Source organism: Triticum urartu, chromosome 7 (genome assembly GCF_003073215.2).
Source record: "Triticum urartu cultivar G1812 chromosome 7, Tu2.1, whole genome shotgun sequence".
NCBI classification, from domain to species: Eukaryota; Viridiplantae; Streptophyta; class Magnoliopsida; order Poales; family Poaceae; genus Triticum; species Triticum urartu.
Window position 1 is genome coordinate 22,822,244 of NC_053028.1, and position 21,634 is coordinate 22,843,877.

A 21,634-nucleotide genomic window follows, 5' to 3' on the forward strand; every position below is an offset into this window, starting at 1 on the left:
GGAAGAAGTACATCGACCTCAGCAGCTCCGACGAGGAGGATTGAGCTCCTCCACCACGTCGTCCATGGCCGCGAGCTCGCCGCCGTGAGATCCCCACCCCCCTTAGGGCATCTCCAGCCGTTGGCCCCCCAGGAGGGGCAAAAAATCGCCCCCTGGGGGCGCGCCGGCGCAAAACCGCGCACTGGGGGCGTGATGCCCCCCAGTCGCGGCGCCCACGTGTTTTTAAAAAAATTCAAATACGGCGCAAACAGGACTGAAATTTAACGCAAACATCGGTGAGTTCGTTCAAACTTAAACATATTTTACAAAAAAAGAAAAAAACTTGCGCGGGCTACCCCCGCCGTCTCCCTCGCCGCCCGCCCACGCGGTTTACATGCCGATCTCCGCACGCCGCGCCGCCCCGGTGGGTGGTGGTGGCACCGGCACGCCGCCGGCGCTGATCCTCCAAGCCCCGGGCACCCGCATGTCCGGCGGGACTGGGTACTCGGCCTCGAAAAGGAGGCGAGCCTCGTGCTCGTGGAGATGGCGGCGGCCGAAGCCGTTCGCCGCCGCGCCGTCGCCTGGGAAGCGCTCGGCCATGGGTTCTGGAGACGGCGAGAGAGAGGAGAGGGAGGAACGACGACGGCGAGAGAGGAGAGGGAGGAACGGCGACGGCGAGAGAGCACGAGTCGCCGAGTGCGCTGGGGCGCGTCTTATATAGCCCGAGGCGCCGCCCCGTGTGCGAGCCGCCGTGAGCATGCGTGGCGGGCGAGGGAGGGCGAGGGACGCACGTCATCCGGCCTTCACTGCGCCGCCCGTGAGCATCAATGGCGCAGGCTGACCGGTGCGGCAGCGCGGCAGCTTTGGCATTGATTCGCCGCGGGAAACGAGGCGATGAGGACGACGAAGGGGCGAGAAGAGGGTAGAGTCGCTGACGCGGCGGGCCCGCGGCTGTTTCGCGCCAAAACAGTTCGCCCCGGCGCCCCCGGGCGCCCCCAGCGCGCCGGGTTCGGCCTGGGTCCGCCGGCACTGTTTTCGGCCCAAGCCGGCGAAAATCGGGCTCCTGGGGGCGCGACTGGGCCGTTTTTTCGGCGGCGGCGCGAAAAAATCGCCTGCGGAGGCCTTCCTGGGGGCGCGGCTGGAGATGCCCTTAGTACTAGTAGTGAATGTAGTATGTAGTAAGAACTAGTGTTTGTAATGAATTAATCTTTGATCATGTAGTATATGCAATATGTGATGAACTACTATGGTTGCAATTTCTCCGGCGAAACTTTTTTTCTTCAAATTATGCAGTTTCATATACGGTTTCTGTTCTGCCACGCACGTTTTTGATCCATAAACGAGATCTTCGTTGAAATGTAAACGGCTTATGCGGGTGGGGATTTTGCGGGGTCCGCTAGGATGCTCTTACTCGCACAGAGGACGTATAGCACTATAGCCTCTCCCCGAGCTCATCCCAGCCGTTTGATCAAATCCAACGGCCGTGGTCGCCCCAACGCGGAACACAAGTGAGCCCAAGGCCATTTTCTTTACGTCCCGATTTTTCCGTCCGTGACGCGACAGCGTGGCGGCGCGGCGCGGCGCACGGGACCCCATGGCGGCGGCGCGGCTCCGTTGGCCGGAGGAGCGTGCAGCGGACTCGCACCGTGCGCTGCTCCGTCGAACGGCGCCGACCACGTTGCACGCGCATGGGCTTGAGGTGCGGAGCGGTCGGGAGATGGCGGTGGCGCGGCGCCGTACTTGAGGAAGCTGACGACGACGTGAATGGCAAGGCCGCCCTTCGCGTCTCTGTCTGTAAAGGTTGCGGGTTGTGCGGAAACCATCGACGCGACGAGCGTAGGTGAGCATCCCGAGCCCTCTGCTCTGGTGAATTTTCATTCGGGTTCGGGATTTTGGGGGAAAACTAAGGTTAGGGTTTAGAAATTGGGGAAAACTTTTAGGGTTTCGTCAAATGTCGTGCAATTCCCGTCCTTCTACATTCTGTTGGAGCCCAACGGTGCCAATTTATCATGAACTTAATTCGGATTAAGAACATTCAAGCGGAAACAATTTATTCCTAAACATGATTAATTAGCTCTAACAGAGACTATTAGAGTTTAACTTGAGCATTAACTTTAACTAACATAATCATTAGTATTAACCGGGCAGAACCAATAAATGGAGCACAAAATTATCACTTGATTAGGTCTTAACCAGGAAGACCATTAGCATATATTTTACTGGTCAGTACAGCATGATTAGTAGAAAAAAATTAACCCCTAAAAAGATAAGTAGTTAACGTTGACCTTTATGAACAACTATGATTACCCAGACAGGTGTATCCGTCATTTGCCGCCGGATTCCTTCCGCCTCAGCCAGGACCTTGTGTGCCCTTCTCTGATGTTGTGAAATGTTAACTCATGCATGCCGACAGCCGCCACCATGCTCCAGCTGCCTCAGGCTTCAGGTAGCCTCTCTGTTCTTCTTTTTTCTCTACCTTACTTTGCACTTGCTCTGCTCTGACATTGTGTCAAGTAGATGATTATATTCTTAAAATTTTAACTTACCGATTGGAGTCTTCTTATACTATTTAATCTGAATGCTTGATTCTTCAGTTCGACTTCACCACAGAGATATATGCCTCGCATTTGTTACCATCATTTTGCCTGTGTGTCTTTTCAGGGTGATGAATTAGTCAAGCTATTAAATGGCAGCGACGTTCCTCACACACGCTTCCAATGCAGAATTGCTGGCAGGGCCATCATCACCTATGTCGTAAGTATTTCTTGCATCCACTATAAGTTGCTCAAACATTAGCTATTAATGATGAATAGGGATTTTTTCTCTCCTTTTTTGGTTAGTTGACTTGATTCAGATGGACTCAAGAATTGTGTGCTTTCACGGTATAGATGAACTGCTACTACAAGCCCTCAAGAGGAGGAGGTGAAGATGGAGCGCAATGGTGGCGGTCTTGGCCTTGCTCTCGCTATTATGGCTGCCATCTGGCTTCTCTGCCGCATCGTTGTTTTTGCCAGCAGCGGCGGCTCTTTGCTGTCGATTGATCGCATGGTAACTCCACTTCATTCCCAGATGTTCTTGCTCAGTTCAGTATGTCCTCACAAGCAGCAATGATTGTGATGTTGTTTTGTGGCTCTGCCTGCCTTCCTGTTTAGATTTGAACTTACAACACATGAAATTAATACTGTTTTGTTTGTTCATGAGCAAACAATAGGATTTGGTTGCAGATTTGTTTTCCTTTATTTTGTTCAATAGTTTTGGGTCAAGATTCAAGGATTGGGATGGATAAGAGTCTGCTGTTTCAGGATTCTGTATGTGAAAAATGAGATTTTATGGTAATTCATTTGTCAGTCTGAATGCGGTGTTCAATAATAAAATGTTAGATATGAAAAATCTTTCATTAGATAGTACAGTTTGTGAATTAAATGAACACCCGATGTTACAGTGTGAACTAGCTAATGTCATAAGCCGTGCGTTAAAATAGAGTTCTGAACTTATGTGTATATAGCACAGAGAACATATAAAGTTATGAACACTGCTTAGTTCAACTGGTTCCTAAACTAATCAGTAAGTTTATCCAGGGATTTACATGTCTTCCTTTTAGATTGATTTAAATTGATGACAACAGAATGTCCTTTTTGTTTTTTCTCTTCCTTGTGCATACCTTCAGAAGATAAAAAATACACCCGTGGCTGGCGTTTGAATTGCCTTCATGTCATTCTTACAAATGATGCTCCTGCTTCATAGTCATGTTTGTACAATAACTCTTTAGTCAAGCTCATATTACTGACAACTTTACATCATGTCCCTAAAATCTTCTGTTTATCCCATGGGAATCTTTTGCATCATGTATGTTCCAGAATAGGCATCTGGACTTGTGATTTTTTTTGAATCTGGTTTTAGTGATGACTTTCACCATCAGCCGTTTAATTGCTCTGCTAAGTTTCCTCAGCGGCATTCAAGGAGATGCCTGGTGGCAGTTGTTGCCGATGCAGCTATGCGCCATTGTCCTTTCATTGCTCCATGTTGATGGGCCCTCAGAGGTGGCCAATTGTGGGTGACAGGTGGCCATAAGCACAATAGAAGGTGAGCATTGCATGATTGATTGAGTATTCATTGATGGATTTGATTGTTTCTTTCTGGAACCTTCAGTGATTGTTAACCACGATCAGTTTTTGAGTATCAGTGGCTGGTAGATTTTTGTTGGTAGCTTTCACAATTGAATAAGTATTGTTATTCTGTATGCTTACACTTATCCATGAGCATTAATAACTTAGAAATAGTTATGATACTACTAAATTCTCTGTTCAAATTAAACTTTATCATAGATAGATGAAAGATGATCTGATTTGACATGGTATCATTATTTTTATGGCAGTATGATTATTCATCTAAGTTGAGTACCAAAATTGACATACTATAAGCATCCTTAAGAGCCTGATTCTTTGGAATCACAACGTTTCAAAAAATGCATAGGTATTGTTTGTCCATTCGTTGTGCATTATACCATTCACTTGCTGACTAGCCATTCATTTTGCATATAATCTATTGGTTGCTTCACTTGAGTAAACAAGACTCTCAAGGGTTTTTCTCTCAGATCTACATTTCCCTAATAGTTCTATGTATTTCATACAGTCGAGTATACCAATTCTCAATAAAAATCATGGAACCTTCTAGCTAATTATTGATTCCAGGGTCCCTTTTTCTTATAACTGTTACTCTTCCATGTTGTTTCCAACAACAAAGTACTTTTTTGGCGGAAAGAGGAAAATTAGGATTTCAATGCAGCCTACATTGTTCAACCTGTTTTTCTTCTAAAAGCAGTAATTTACATTGCATTTACAAACTTGCGGGCCCAGTTTAGGGTAACCGAGGACAACTTTTTTTAAAAGATTATGTTGTCTTTTAAAACTGAAGTTCCTACTGCATTTTTTATGATACAAATAGAATACCTTGATAGCTGGCCGGCGATGGAAATGGATTGTTCTCCCTTTGTCCAGTGCAAATGAAGCTTTTACAGGAAGTGCATAGTATCTACAGGAGATCAGAGGTGTCGACGATTCTATTTCCAAGACAGAATTTCCCTACTAAAATTATAACCATAGTTCTTTTGTTTATTTGAATTGATAAATAGTCCTTGAAGCACAGAAGCCTAGAGTATGTTTCAATCACACAGTGTTTCGTTCTGAAAAGAATTTCAAACTGCAGCCCGTATATGCTTTGATGAAGGATTTGACACAATTTTTTTCAAATATAATCTGCAGTTATCATGTTGCATAAATTGTCTGAATTTGAGTTTAAACGTCAGCATGAGATTGCTGGGTATATGTACGAGACCATTTACTGTACTAAAACTACATGCGTCCTATTGCCTCCCCTTGGCATGTTATGCTCTAATGTATGTGTTATAGGAGAATGAGTTATTGCAAGATTTAGCAAAATCGAGACACAATGGTTTCTACAAGAAGGCAACATAAGGACTTTTCTGAAGCCCTAGTCAAAAAGTTAAGCGAAACCTCAATTGGTAAGAGGAGTAAACACCTCTTCTTTAGCCATTCAAAACATCGAATTGGTTGGCTCGCGCAAAATTTGGACGAGATTTGTCACGGGCGTGGCGTGTGCCCTGCTTTTTCAGTGCTTTTAATTGTCTGTAATTGGAGATGATTAGGAGACAGGACCTTACCAATGAGGAGAAGGTTTTTTGCTCATCTTTATCATCCTCGTCATCTGGCACACCATGTTTCTCATCCTCTCCTGCTGCCTAGTTAAGCTTCCTGAATTTCGTTCTAACTTCTTCATCGGCAACCTTCCCTTTTCCTGCAACTCCTTGACCCTTCCATACTGCCTCCGATGTCCACACATTTTCCCTCCGCCAGCCATCTCCCTCAACTGTGGTGTACAGTCAAATGCTGGTCCTGCTGCCAGACTCTGACTGGGAATACAACCAGAGGTGGGCAGGTTCACTAATGGGCTACCCTGAACCGCCCCGAATTGTTCGCTCTTGCCAGTGAATGCCAACCGGAAGACAAATCCTTAGTCCTCACCCCCGAATTAAGCAGAGTAGGAAGCTATCTGTGATTTGGATTCCAGTTGATCCAAGCGCAAACGGGATCTGCCCCTAGAGGATTGGTAGGTTGCCCCCAGGTGGAAGTGAGGTGGACGCCGGTGGTGAGGTGCTCAGGAATAGGTGGATTTGGTGGAAAGCTCTAGATCGTCCTCGTGTCCGTCCCAAGATTTCGGTCAACCTTGGTCAAAGCATTCCATCCTCTCTGATCATTGACTATCCCAGCTGTGTTCTATTAAGTGTGAAATTATATCCTTTATATGCAATGAATCCGACCGATGCATTTTGTTACTTTTGGGGCGAGATCATGAAATTTGCCTGTTTGCAGCTATATACATGCTAAGATGTGTATTGCATTTTTATTTCAAAGGGAACAGGCCAAACCAAGCTGCACATTTATATTTGTATAAATGTTTGAAATCAATCTCGGGGAACTTTAGTTTTGTGTGGAAACCTAGAAAGGTATCTTTGGCGCCTGCCAAGCTATCAACTGACAAGAGGTTGCCCATGCTCTTGATAATGAAATATTATTTGCCAGCATAGGTTCTTTTAATTATCAGAAGAGGGTTCTAATTGTTGTTAGTGTGGGGGTGGGGGTGCATTTGTAATGGTTCATTATTTATAGAAGGGGTTAAATTGCTTTGTAGGCACCACGCAGAGCTAGAAGAGGATGCTGGCCGGCAGACCACCTCTCTTGCCGTCAAGGGCACCATTCAGCCGCCTTTTTTTTTTTTTTGCTTCAGAGGCTTCTTGTGCTGCTACAGGTTTCTGTTTCTTATCCACTCTCCCATTGCAGTGTAGGTTCATGTTTCTGGATTTTTATTTCTTCCTTTCGGTGAGCGGGTGAGCTAATTTGGCTATTTTCCTCTTGGTATGTTGTAGTAACTGGATGCTTTAAAGGATTTGAATGGAGTTCATTCTAGGTGGGTGTGCAAATCAGCAGCCTGCTGCCATGTCTTTTCTTGCCGGAACCCCCCGCTGCTGGATGCTCCCCTCCCGTCCTGGCACGGCAAGGCACATCTGCCTCTTGTGTGAAGGTAACCAAAGGCCATCTTTGCCTCTTCCTTCTTCACCTTTCCTCTCTGTTTTTTGTTAGACTTGTCGTGGTTAGTGCATTTATCATTCCTTCCTATCAATTGATTGAACAGCTCTGGTACATGAGATTGCAGAGCAAACTCCATTTTTGTATTAATTAGAAACAAAAGATGCTTCTAATTTTCCTTTTTATTGTTTTGTCGGTTACAAAGGCGCTCAGATGTTCTGGTCGTCCTTTATGTTCAGATGGTCCGTTAATTTATACTTTCTTAAAGGTGCAGACAATGTAGTCATATTTTTTTCCTTTTTCTGTTGCCATGGGAAAATAATATGCGAGGACAGAATACATAAAGCAATTCTGACAGTGTGAGCCATAATTATATAAGACAGAAAATTGAATATATTCCAACAATCATCACCATAGCAAAATAAAGCATCTCCTAGATTCAAAGAACCATGTGTAATCCCATTGTTGAACTTCATAAATCACAGGATTTTCTACAATCATCTGTGATGTAGTTCGCTGGTATATTTTAGCTGTGGGCACTGATTGAATGATGAGAGGCCAACCATGGTCTGCTTTCAGATGCTCACCAATTTCTCCTGTGTGTTGCACCTACAGAACTTTCCTCTAGTAACAGAAAGATCTGCATGCTATCCAACTGCCTCTGAAAGTGCTCTGCTTGAGAATTTGTTTTCTGGTAACTCTACTCTCTTCAGTCCAGATATTTTACTTAACTGACAAAATTGCCTTTTTAATTAAGCTTTCCTTGGAGGCAAGACTCCGAGGCTCATCAAGAAGTAGGAACATGAAAGCGAAGTTCTCCTGTTAGTGCCACGTTAACTAAGCCAAGCTGCACGCCGAGTTGTAAATTAGAGATCACAAACGCTGTAGCATTTACATATCCTTTTGCATTGTTTACTAGCCAACCAAGCGCACAAGTATTAAGCTAATGCAATTACATGTCAATATGCAAGTATGTCATGTCTTGAACCCTCTAGCAATATGTGGATTTTGCTATTATATAGTGAACTTGAACCTGCTACCTTGATTGTACCTATATCACATGATTGCTCCTCTGTTTGATGAGCCTCAGAGAGTCGCTGGGAGAAGACAACAAGGATGACTCTGTCCATATTCCAGGTCGCTCTTCCTGCCGTGCCCTGCCTCAGTTCACGTTTGCATCCTGAGGCGATTTCTGAGCTATCGGGTTCTTGATTTCGTGCACAGGTGGGGATTGCCTCAGTTCACGCTTGCATGCTTAGGCGATTTCTGAGCTTACGAGTTATTGATTTCGTGCGCAGGTGGGGATTGCGTTGCCCTGTGGAACGGGTTCCCGTACCTCCTCTGTGCCGAGGCTGGTTGCTACCCCTGCTCGTGGCCGGCGGCTGCAAGGTGAGTTGATTTGTTGGTTTGTTCATGGCCTGGTTCTACCTGGCTCCTATTGTTCTTCCCTTGTCTACTATTTCGATTGGTAGAGAGTTGTCTCGAGCATAAAACCAGGATAATCATTGAGAGACATACCATGGAGTGTTGATGGTGTAAATCTGGACAGTTGTGTCGTCTGAAACAAGAATTTGGCCACAAATCGTGTTGCTGCGAATCTCATCTTTCCTTTGTGAAGTCTGGTCATTCTTCCTCAAATTGGATTGTTCGCAATGTTCTGCAGCTAGGACTAGCTCGTGCAGGCTGACCCTTTGATTCTAGTAGGTGTTCAAATAGTGTCATATCTCATATGTCAATGGCTTCTAGGTGCAGACCCTCAGTATTAGGTGCTGTATGTAGGAATTGTACATCGATGGAAGTATATGATGGTGCAACTCGCATTTAGCCCATAAGCAGACCTTTAGAGTGTGATGTTTTATCTTATAGGCATTTATCAAAGCTAGCCCTGCTGCTTGGGTAAATTCCGAGTGTTACGTGAAGTACACTGGGGCTAGACACTGTTGATTTTTGCCTTACCCTGGTTTGCCGGTCTCTGTTTGCTTATCTGGTACAGTGTCACCGAAATATCCGACCCGAAGCCAACCTCTCCTTCTAGATGGCCCCAGTATCCACCGCTAATCTCTCATCTCACCTTTTCTCAGAGAGAGAGAGAGAGAGGGAGAGAGACGCCTCCACTGGTCGGAAGGCCGTTCGATGTCCGAGAGAAAGGGCGGAAGGCCGTTCCCCGGCCAACACAGATCCATCCCTCGCCGCTCTACAGCCGCCGTTTAATGCCCTCCCTATACCTTCCCGGTGGTGCCCAGCTGCTCCCCCCCTCCTCTTTCACCATCCTGGGCAAAAGGAGGCCCAGGCGCAGCAGTTGTGGCCGTGGTCTGGTCAAGATGGCGCCATGGTCCATGCTATGGACGAGGAGCTATGGGACGAGGCCGTCTCCCCTTCTCCTCTTTTGCGTGATTTGGGTCAGAAGCCTTTAATCTTCTCCGATTTGGTCGCTCCAATGGTCCAGCCTCTGCTTTGGTCGATCGTTTAGCTCATGACCCTGTGCTTTATTTTGTCTGTCCTCAAATTATGATTTTGTATCATATATGTGTCCTGCTTCCTTCAAAATTGTGGATTCCGAAATTTATGATTTATTTTCCGAATTTGATATTGTCGATGCTTATCGTCATCATCCAGTTGGATTAGGAACCGCGATGATGTCCAGTGCAGTTTCCGATTCATAATTTTATGATCTCTGTATATTCATGCGGTCATGCCTAAATCTGTATATTGTGCCATTGAACGTTTCACATTATTTCTATACCATGGGACAGTAGGAAACTAAGTGCACAAGTGGGAAGATTACTGCTCAGTATTGTAGCCTTTATGTATGTTTTAGTCATACTTTCCCAACAATGAAGTGAATGCTGATAATTCTGAAGTATATTAACTTCAATCTAAGGCTGGTTCCAGCATTAGGATAAAGAAATGCTCTGCAACAGATTGGTAATTGTGAATATACACTCGCTGGAAGATACCTTGAGAATTCATCATGTGTAGTGCTTTACTTTGTTGAGTCCACTTTTAGTTTAGCACTAATTAACTAACTCTTTGGTGCTCAGTTACCTCCGTGTAAATAGATATGGCTTCATCCTGTTAGCTGCTTTCCTGGGCGAATTGCTCCTTGTATTAGTTACATCATGTAACCTATACATCATAGTTCATTCTTGATTTTAGTTCAGTTTCTGGTTTCGTATTATGATGGTTTGACCTGCATCATGCCTTTATGAAATATGTACATGAGAATATGGATGTCATCTAATAAATTAAATTAGATTTTTATATGGAGTAATATTGGTACACTAAGCGTTATTGCTTGATAAAGAACTGTTGCATGTGGCGGAAGCTACAGCAATGCCACCATACTGTACATGGCTCAAATCTTGAAATTCTTGGCTGCGTGCCACACCTGGTCTTTAAAAATCATGTCTTAAGGTTGAGCAATTTCAGTTTGAGAAACCTACTTGGTGTTCTTGCATTTCCTGATATATTTGACAAACTTCTGTTGTGGCGAGTTTACGATGGGTTTCAATTTGGTGTAGTGATCAATCACTGATGTCATATATTTATAACAGAGGGGGGAAATGAATACTTATCAAAAAGTTCCTTTTGCATAAAGCAGTTTTTGGGAGATTTGGGAGTACAAATGCCTAATTCTAATCTATAGAGCCAACGAGACCCGTAAACATTCTCAAACTAATGTTTCATATTAAAAGACAAATTGATCGTGATTTCAGTCGAGTGTACATGTTGCACGAGAATGACATACTAAAATGTTGAGCAAACCGAGGCTGGTGGTTTCTATGCAAAACGAAGCTCTCGCCCTGAATCATTCTTTACTTCTATTTTCCTGTAGCAATTTTTGTACATGTATGTAGTTCCAAGGTGCAGATAGTTAGCATTTGGCTTTCTCTACTATCGTTTGTCTTTTTATATCTTACCCCATTTTACATCAGTAATTATAGGAGAAGTTTATCATTAAGAATCACACTAATTAATTGGGTTTACTTTAGGCACGATCACACAAGAAATCTATGTTGATTACAGGAAAGGCATGCTCATTTGTTCTCAGTACTGTTTTGATTTTTCTACAAACAATTGGCTTTGTACAGGTAATTGATATAACCTACACAATTGGGTTGTATAAGAATCAGGTTGCTACACTATACTCCAGTGCCTTTCTGTTCAATTTTCTGTTTGATTACTGCATCTTTCATCTTTTCTAATATTAGGCGATTATGCTGGGTCATTTGTGGCATGCTCTTCTCTCTTTGCATAGTGGAAATACTTTTTGATTACCATTAGAATAGGAGATCACGCAAAGATGTATGCCAAGTTCTTATTATCATCTAGCTATTGGTTCCTATCGATATTCATGTCAAATCTTGACAAGATATTTATTGTTGTGATTCAAGTAAGTAGGGGTGCAAATTTAAAGCCATCATCTGGCCCTCCTTAGTTCAAATAAATGAACTAAAATTTCAAGTTAAATCATGCATTATTTAAATAGTTTCTACTTTGAGCTCTTCAAATTTTATGGAGATACTCTCTCAAATTTTGTTGTGTCCAGCAAGAATGAAAAAAAAATGTTCTTAACTGCATTTTCTTCCTGCCTTTGATTTCAGACAATGTGCATATATATCTTAGGATTCTCGAACCAGTGACAATGTGGAAGGCACATCCTTCGGTGCTTAGATATGCAACTTTTGAGGTAATATTCACTTCGATATTTGTGGTTACTTTCTTTCTAATATAGACACAAATCACTATGTATCTTCAACGGTAATGTTGGAGGTTGAAAGCCTGAAACAAATGGCTTGAGCTTCTAGACTTTTAGTACTATAATTTGCAATTAAACTATATTCTACAAACTTAAATTGGTTGCAAAGATGCAATCGATTTAACTTAGATTGATCCATGTGTTTCCTTTACCCTGTTTTATAGTCAAAATTTCACCAAAATAATGTTAACATAATTACTGTGAAGTAGTCAAGCAGTGAGAACTCATATGACATAGCCATTACTACCTTTTCGCGTGTGCAAAATGTGATACAACTGTCCTTAAAACAGAAATTGGTAGCGAATATATGGCAAGTTTACCCTTGGATTGATTCATGTGTTCACTTTAGCTGTTCTCTAATGAAGATTTGCCGAACAAGAACTGGTGATTTATACGTATAAGGAATTATCATACAACTATTCTGAAATACCAAAATGCTGGGAATTTATCTTCCATTTTAGACCATTCCCCTGTTTAGTTTACTCTGCTCTGTACTGCAGAATTAAAAAAAGCGCAGTCTTCAGTGCCTTGTATGCTATAAACGTGCGATAGACCTATTCTGAAATCTTAAAAATGTGATCTAGCTATTCTGAAAACTTAAATTGGTGACAAAGATGCACTAGATTTAGCTTAGATTAATTCATGTGTTTCCTTTACCAGTCTCTGCAGTGAAGATTTCGCAGAACACGCATTAGGGATTATCGACATACAGAAAATTGTCACATCATTACTGTGAGTTAATCAGATCTTGAGAATTAATATAACACATCCATTGGTCTAGTTTAATGTTCATTTTGCAGAACTGCGGCAAAGATTAGCAGCGAGTGCGAGGACGTCGTCCGATGCTCGGGAAACGCTGCGGGAGTTCGCCTGTTCGGAGTTGTAGAGTGCAACCACGACCTCTTCCCTGCCAGCACCCGATCTAGCGTCGTTCGTCCCACGACGGCGAGATCCAGTTCCCCTGTGGCCTCTTCCTTCGGCCTTGGTTGACAAAAAGCAGTAAGAAATCCTCACATTTCCAAATTTCTTTGCTACAATTCAATTACCTCTTCTCACCGTGCAAATTTAAGAAACTCAACAACACATTCTGAAGTGTTGTTTGTTGATCAACTGGTTTAATCAGTGCTGGCTTTGCGAGACTGTTGTCGTGTGAAATTTTCAGAAGGAAAAAATGCCTGTAGATATTGCTCTTCAATCATATGACAATAAACATCAATCTTCTCTTTTCTATGCTGAATGGTCATTGCTGCTTGATTTAGTGCGTTGCTGTGCAGTAAATATCAAGGCTTAATTAGTATAAGACTAATAACAATGGAAGATCTAGAAGTTTCTATCTCTGAACTTGCAGAGTTCTCCGAGCTTAGGATAGCAAGACATTGTCGAGGTTCACAAAGAGTAAAAGGCGACCTTACATGAGCATAACAATAGCAGTACAAATGCCAAAAGAATTTGGCACACAAGTACATAGTTACCACAACAATATTAGTACATCATAAATGATTGCTACGTCATAAAACTCAGCGTCTAAGTTCCCCTCTCAGAACACACACAGTTATATTATCCAGCATATCACTTCAGGATGAACACACACAGGTTTGCTCAGTGTTATCCATCGGTTAGGGGCATGCATCCTTCTATTCTGTATCTTGATATACAGAAAGAAATACTATGTATTGTTTACTCTTACTGAATTGATAATGAGGTCTTAGCTGTAATGTTAATATCCGTGAAATCAATATCTAAGGTTGCTATTCTTAAGATTTAGTCGTTTCGTACTCCTAATTTTGCACTGGGATTTAATGAACATGAATGCAGAAAAGGTTAACATGCCTTGAACATCTTTATTTACTGAACAGAAATAGACAATTCAGTGTGAAAATTTGGATTTTGGAACACGCCTATGCTTGATAGGATTTGTGTATCTCACCCTTCCAATGAAATGAACTGTATGGCATCTAAATTTCGACCCTCCGCCGCTAGATCATTTGCTGTGAAGAACTCTCCAGTAAGCGATTGAAGTGTACACTGGATATTGGACTTCCAATTGCGTGATCCATATTGGTTGACTGAACACATAATTACCTTTTTTATGTCCTGCAAATATGTGGTGTTTTGCAGATTTATGTTAACACAAGCTCACACCATATATTTTCTATGTACCTCTGTATCCCAATGGAAAATGCATTCTACAGAGCACTGTAACTTGGCAGTGCTTATCTTTTCCTGATTGACACATGCATTTCTTGAGATGGACCAAAGCAGAACCTTGATTCCGTATAGTTTGCTTGCATTCAGCTAACTTAATAGCAGCGAACTATCAAATGATTTCTGAACAATAGTTATTTGATATAATTTTTGTTTTCTATCACCAATAATGGTTGCTCCTCCGATGCATGTAGGCTATATCATCATTCAAGGAGATTGTGGCAAAATGAAGTGCGATGCTAGAAACTTTCTCGTGATGCAAAAAACTCTGAATCGTGGCATTGTGTAGTGAAAATATGAAGAGGCTGGTACCATTATTAGTTTTTTACTGACCAGAAAATTGTACTACCTCCGTAAACTAATATAAGAGCGTTTAGAATACTAAAGTAGTAATCTAAACACTCTTATATTAGTTTACAGAGGGAGTACTATGTATCTTCTAGGATTGTTCTTGATGCATATTTTGCTCAAGTTAAGTCTTTATACCATATGAATGGTTCTGCACACTCTCGCTGCCATATCACTAAAATTATTTTTCCGTGTAAATCATTGGTCACACTTTTCTCATAATTCTACTCAGGTCAAAATGTCGTAGAAATTGTGTTTTCTGGTGTTTACGAGCAAGGATGTCAGCATTGTGGGTTGGGGCATGGTTGGGCTTTGTCTTGGCGGAGTGGCTATATACTTTAGAGTTGTGTTGAGGGATTTTTTTGCATTAGCAATTAATAACTCAAGTATATTTTTAAAGATGTTTCTTGCTTGGTGCTCTTCTTTGGTTTCTGATCAGTTTGTGCCTGTTGTGTAGTGTGTAGGCTATGTTCTATTGGTTTGGACTGCCTTGAATTGTTTGTTATCGGATAGAAAATGCAACTCAGTACTCCATTATGTGTCACAACAGGTTTGGTATAGACGTTTCAGGCTGACTCCTTACTTTTGCTTGCTCGAAGTTTAAGGTGCATGCCACTTAATTTTCTTCACGGGAGGAGGGTTGGCCAGAAGTAGGTGAGGTACAAAAGTAGGCTCCATCCCTGTTACATCTGTTCAGACTACTGAATTTGGTTCCCTTACTCATTTCAGTTTCACTTGGTGTATGTGAAGCAATGCAATTTACTTCCATTGCTGCCATCTTGCTTTTCGTGAGTTAATTCTGTACAATTAGTCAACATTGTAGACGGTGGCCTGATAGAGCGTTTTCTGTAATGCATGGTTAAATAGCTTTTAGGTTGATTTGATAAGACAACTTTTTCTAATGTCAGGCTTAGTTTACTTTTTGTAAGAGTAGGTTTGAACCATGTAAATATGCTTTAACAACTGAAATTTTGACACATGACATGTTTTTATTTGTTATATTTTAAGCTTGAAACTCAAATCTCAGCTATTCCCTAAATATTTAAATACTGAACCTTTTGTTTTCTACACTGCCATGGTCTCCGTGGTATTATTTTGATAGCCTCACAACCACTAATTGCTATTATATGAAATGATAAATTAATGTGGGCAGTCATGACTATTTTATACATCGATGGTCTAAACTAGAAATGTTTGACTGCGCGTTACACATCAAGGAGGGGGTATTCATGTGTGTGGTCTGCAGTGGTATATCAGTTAAAGATGTGCTAATTTTGTTGTTAATGCTTTGACATGCTATGAAAGTTTTCTGTATGGCAAAGGACGTGTTCCTTACTTTCTCCTGTGTATTTATTTCAGAAGTTCTTCGAGCATTTGTTTTTAACTTGTAGCTTATATTGACAGCCATGGTTGTGTGCCTTGGTAGATTGAAGTAGTGGCATGTAACTGATTTCACATTCTTCTATGAATAATACCCGGACTGCTCTGTGCTAGATACATCCGCTTGAGTGACAATTAGTTCCGGACGGAGGGAGTATGTTTTTTGAAGACTGCTCTGTCTTTTTTCCTTCTAGTTACTGGCCATAAGCCCTTAGCTAATGCCAACTCTGCTGTAACATGCCTATTGACCACCAGAAACCACTTTGTTTTCTGTGTATGCTGGCCATTTCAGTGTACTTGTTTGATATGCTGCCAACAACTTTTCCCTTTCTTCTTTCTTACTCCCTCGGTCCCATAATGTAGTGCACATTGGTTTTCCTGAAAGTCAAGCTTCAAAAACATTGACCAAATTATTGAGAAAAATCTAATATGTTTCATGAAAATATATATCAAATATATACACATGAAAATATATTTCATGATGAATCAATTGCTTTTGATTTCGTATTTTGGATGTTGATAATTTGTTTCTGTATATTTGGTCAAAGTTTACAAGGTTTGACTTAAAAAAAATCTAATATGTACTATATTTTGGGACAGAGGGAGTGCTATTTAGTTATTTCCTCGAGCAAATCGATGCTTATTTATGCTAATGCATATGTTGTTTTAGTTCTAGTTGTGTGCATGGCATATTGTTTTTCTAGAAGATGCAGTTCTGAATTTTCTCATGGGTCTATGAATCTATTATTGCATGAACTGGTGATATGCGGTCAAGTTGACTGACACCATTTGGCATTTCTAGTGCTTGAGTTGACAAATTCGATGTAATCAAATAGTGTCCCTAGAACTTAAAAAGTCATCTATTTATCTAGTGTAAGTGTTGTCCTTTCCTTTTTATGTGCCGGAATTCTTCTACATTCTGAGCATCAACACACTTTTAGATAGTACACTGGCACTGCTGCACTGGTGATTCTATCTTCTTTAATACTCCCTCTCTTCACTTTTATAAGACGTTTTAGACAGTTTGGACAGCACCCAAAACAGTCCAATGCCAGCTCTGAAACGTCTTATAAAAAAGAACGGAGGGAGTATGTGATTTATGCTTCTGAAAGTGTCCACTAGGTTTTATTGCTTGATGAATTAAGTGTTGTTTTTTGAGGAATTGACTGTTGTATTTGCTTATAGGTGCAATATTTTGTATCAAATTTACCTTTAACAATCTGTTACTAACCTTGGTTTTCCTTTGTCTCTGTCCCTTTTTTCGTCCCCTCCAATGATGGTGCCTGGACTATGACCTCTGCCTTTTCATGTTTGATTTTCCTCTGCTGCTGCTAGGTATTGTTTTGGCTTTTGTTTATACAGGGTGCATACTCACATAATGCTCCTTGCTCTGAAACATTTAGTTTGACGGCCATATTCTGTTTGTACATGCAATTATTTCTAATATGTAAGCATATTTGTAGGATCATACAGTGGCAGACTACGCACTCTCTATAGTTAGTATATTTACTTACAGTCTTGGATACACTAAATGAGAACAAAGTTTGGATGTGTCATTGTCTGCACTCATATAGTTTCCTGATGAATATGACGGAGCTACATCTCTTTGACTGAAGAAAATGAGGACCAAGCTCTCAAGACAGTTTTGTGTCTTCCACAGCAGGGCAATTGCCTGAAAGAACCATAACGTCAGTCCATGCATTCAGTTGTCTGTGCAGCAGCCTGCCAGCTGTCATTTGATTTGTAATAACATTAATGTGCTCATGTAGGTTACACATGTACTAAGAACTGGTTGACTATGTATGACCATCAGGTGAACTAATATTTCCTATTATTTGTTCATTTCAGCCGTTTCACTTTCGTTTGTTACATGTATGTACAGGTACAATGTCATTGTCATATTAATACTATCGACGTGTGTTTGGTTCGCTCTCCGGTAACGTATTCGTTCTGGTAAAGAGAAGCACCGGTTTCCAATGTTTTCTCACTGAATACATGTTTTGTTTCCAATGTTTTCTCACCGAATACATGTTTTGTTTGGTTGAGCGTCCAACCTCCGTTTTCCTAATCAGCTTCGGTCCGGCTGTTTTCGGTTTTGCGAAGCCACGCGTCGTATGTGTCTACCATGTGCCATGTACATTTGTGCACGTCGTAAAACCTCGATAGAAGCAAAGAACTTTGCCAAAAAAGAAAAAGAAAAATCACATATATTCATTACCCAAGGTGGCTGAATATCGACAGAAATAACCCCGCTAGCGCAGTGTATAGTAAAATGTGTCAACCCACTTCTCCTTTGTCGTCCACGGAAATCATACTTATCTGAACTTAGTTGCATTTAAAAAAAAAGGGGTAAACAGGCGCTCCACCTTTTGCATACCATTTCAGTCTGAAACTTATGCACATACGAAGCGGTTTCTGGATGGCTAGCTCCACTAAAGAATATGCCCTGTTAAGATTTAGTTGGTGGTTCACCTGCAAAAAAACAGAAGGATTTAGTTGGCGGTTTCCCTAAAAATACAATTTAGTTAGTGGTTCTCATAATCAGCAAATTCATTTTGTTGCAATGATGCTTTCTTTCCCTTTTATTGTGCACAATAGGTAGACGTAAGTCGCCTGAATTTATAATATGGGCCAGTCGAATTTCAAGTGAAGGAATTAATAGCCGGAGAGAAGGAAAGAAGGAAGGAGCTCCCCGGAGGAAAGTAAGGAGCTCGCCGAAGAAGTCTCTGGGTCTATCTTAGGAACTGGCGGTCCATGGGGGCGGTCAGGGAAGAAGCCGTCGGGAGGTTGAAGAAATGATTCGGCTGTTCATTTTGTATTGGATGCTAGGAAAGAATCCACTGGGTTAGTTTAAGGTTTTAGTCGACTTACACCTAGCCACTTCCTTTATTGTGTTTCTGTGTCACTCTGCCTTTTTTCTCAGCAACGGACCTCCCATCAATTTTCACTAAGGGCGTGTTTGGTTGCCCGCATGCAGCCCAACCCGGCCCGCGCGGGATGTGCGCGGCCTGTTTGGTTGCCTGGGCTGCATGCGGTTTGAGGCCCGCACGGACCTTAAAGCAGCCCGCAGCCTGGCCCGGCGGAAGCTGCCGAATCGGCAGTTTCTCCCGAGCCTGGCCGGGCGCGGCCACGCGCACGAGGCAGTTGCACGCCTCGGGCAGCGCGGGAGACGGAGGCGACGTCTCGTTACTCGCCCCCACTCTCCTGTCACCGCCCAGACGCACTGTTCCCACCGCTCCCTCTCTCTCCCTCACCGCCCCTCCCTCTCCTCTTCTTCGATGGCTCCGCCACGCCCACCGCCGCGTCGCCCTCTGACCGCCGTCGACCAGCGCATCGCCAGCATCCAGGAGCGCTGGCTGGCCGGACTCCAGAACTCGGGCCGCGACCTGGCGTCGGCGCTGCGAACACCGTCCCCCATCTGCTGCCGGCCACCACGAGCGCCGGCCAATGCAGTGCCGGCCGCTCCTGCTCCGCCGCCGATTTCGGACCACGTGGTCCTGGGCTCGGCGCCGGCGCCGTCGACAGAGCCGCCCCTTCTTGGGACACCATTGGGCACGGGAGTTTTCTTGACCCCCGTCCAAGGGTTTTCTCCTGTCGGCGGGCCGTCCTTCTCGACCTCCGGCGTGGCGTTCAGCACAGGGCCGATGCTGCAGGCCGTCGCCGAGGCCGGCTCCTCCTCTGCTCCACCACCTCTCTCCTTCCCGTCGGGGTTTTCACGCCGGCCTCGGTTCGCCGCGGCTGCGCGTGCTCCGGTGAGTCAAACCCCCTCAATGCTTGCTCCTAGATGTAGATTAGGGGTTAATTTCTTAGGCATGTGCTAGTAGTTAGTGGATTCGATCCCAATCGAATCCAATCGGGCTGATCTGTTCTTGTTTTGTACAGTGTGTGTGCTAGGATAATTTTCTTGTGCTACGGCTTGTGTGTCCTAAGATTTGTGTGCATGCTAGTAGCTGTGTTCATGCTAAAATCATGTTCATGTTGACTGATGAATGTTATACTGATGGCATGTTCATGTTGACTGATGAATGCTAGAATCATGTTGACTGATGGCATGTTCATGTTTCATGTTGCTAACATGCATGCTGAAGCTAGGGTTTGTGCCATCAGTGGACTTGCCCAATTGAATGTTATACGTGCATGTAGTAGGACCATTTTAGGATGGTGCCAAATCTGCATGGCTGCACATGGGTGCTATTGGCACTTCCTGTTGCTATTTTTAGATGTTTCCATGTTTAGGATAGTGCAGTGATGAGTGCCAGTTGCAGCAAAGAAGATGCCACTGATCAGTGGACTTGCCCAACAGCAAGTCAACTGATCAGTGGCATTTGCCCAACAACAAGTGTCATTGATAAGTGGCATTTTCCCATAGGCAAATGCCACTTATCAATGGCACTTGCTGTTGGGCAAAATGCCACTTATCAATGGCACTTGCTATTGGGCAAGTCCACCGATCAGTGTCATTGATCAGTGCCATTTGCCTAACAGCAAGTGCCATTGATAAGTGGCATATGCTCAAAGAGTTTGTGCACTGATCAGTGGCATTTGCTCTTGGGCAAATGTCTTTGATCAGTGCCATTTTGCAAAGAGTTTGTGCACTAATACTTGTCATCTTAACTGAAAAGATATTGAAGACTGACTGGGATGTGGCGGGAGGAGGAGCTCAGGTGGTGGCCGGAGCTGAGCGCGCCGAGGATTTCATCCCCACGAACAGGTGGCTCAGGACGGTGGACCTGCCTGGCAGGATCGCCTTCATGAGCGTGCCTCGTTCAAGAGGACGATCTCCGAGGCAGGGCCACGAGGAGGGGGCCAGGGAGCCGCTGCGCTTCTACCAGCAGATCAAGGACAACGAGGACCTCGCCATGCTCGTCGTCCCTCCCAAGTTCATGGAGGTGATGAACACCTGGCTGGTCATCAAGCGGCTCCCGCGCGTGGTCAGGCTGTCGGCGAACAAGCGGTGCGTGTTCTGGGTGCAGGTCCAGAACTTCGAGGGGCACATGATGCTTGGTCGGGGCTGGAACTACTTCTGCCGCCGCCACCGGATCGTCCCCGGCGACCTCGTCGTTGTGCGCATCTCAGGACTCGGACTGAAGGTTTAGATCTACAACCACGACTCCTCGATCATGTGCAGGTTTCGTTGCAGCAGGCACAACTGCCATGGTGACATCGAGCAGGCTATGTAGTTAAGTTAAGTAAGGTGTTAGTGGAGAACTTTTATGGTGTGTGGCGAGACTTGTGCTGGGAACTTGTTCATATTTTAGCCAGGAGCAGCACCCTGGCACGGAGGAGGGAAGGAGGATGCCCCTGCTGTTAATCTAGACTTATGCTATGTAGTTAAGTAGTTTGCTGTCATTTCCTTGCTTGCTGTGTTAAGTTTGCTATCATTACATTGCTTGCTTTGTTTGATCTTGCTATTGTGTTGTTGCTGTTGTGTTGATCATGTGTGGTGGTAAGGCCACCACATTTGAATGGGGTGAGCAGAACACAAACGCTGTTTGCAACCAAACAGCTGAAGTTTGCATCTGCTCACACCCTAAGCACAAAAACGGCAACCAAACAGCAAGGGGGTAAGTGCCTCTCCACGCGATGCAGGCAACCAAACATGTTGCATCTGCTGCATATGAGGCTGCATTTCATCAACCAGGCTGGCTGGAGATGGACATGCAATGCAACTACTGTTGCAAACTGCAACCAAACACGCCCTAAAGAATCTGCCAAAGTCTACACAGTACCAACAAACAGTAGAGAAAGAAACAAGTTTACTAAAAATCAGTCGTCTATTTTCGTTTTCAATTTGGCTTCAGGTCGTTTTTCCAGTCGTCCGATTTTGTTCTAAGATCCATGTTGGTCTGGTGATCTATTC

The 21,634-nt window shown here is 43.4% G+C and overlaps 1 long non-coding RNA gene across 16 annotated transcripts; it reads left to right on the plus strand.

Annotated features, from left to right (window-relative positions):
• Positions 1-1,484: 1,484 nt before the first annotated feature.
• On the plus strand, positions 1,485-17,616 carry LOC125523325. 16 transcript variants are annotated; one of them, XR_007290184.1, is made up of 13 exons: positions 1,485-1,819; positions 2,291-2,425; positions 2,641-2,733; positions 2,868-3,027; positions 3,929-4,062; positions 6,688-6,804; positions 6,923-7,077; positions 8,173-8,306; positions 8,381-8,471; positions 11,075-11,173; positions 11,687-11,772; positions 12,502-12,573; positions 12,642-17,616. It is a non-coding gene; the product is annotated as an uncharacterized LOC125523325 (long non-coding RNA). The 16 variants fall into 16 exon arrangements; XR_007290188.1 differs by having other exon boundaries at positions 8,381-11,772; positions 12,642-17,109; positions 17,238-17,616; XR_007290192.1 differs by having other exon boundaries at positions 8,381-11,772; positions 12,642-15,053; positions 17,110-17,616.
• The last annotated feature ends 4,018 nt before the right edge of the window (positions 17,617-21,634 follow it).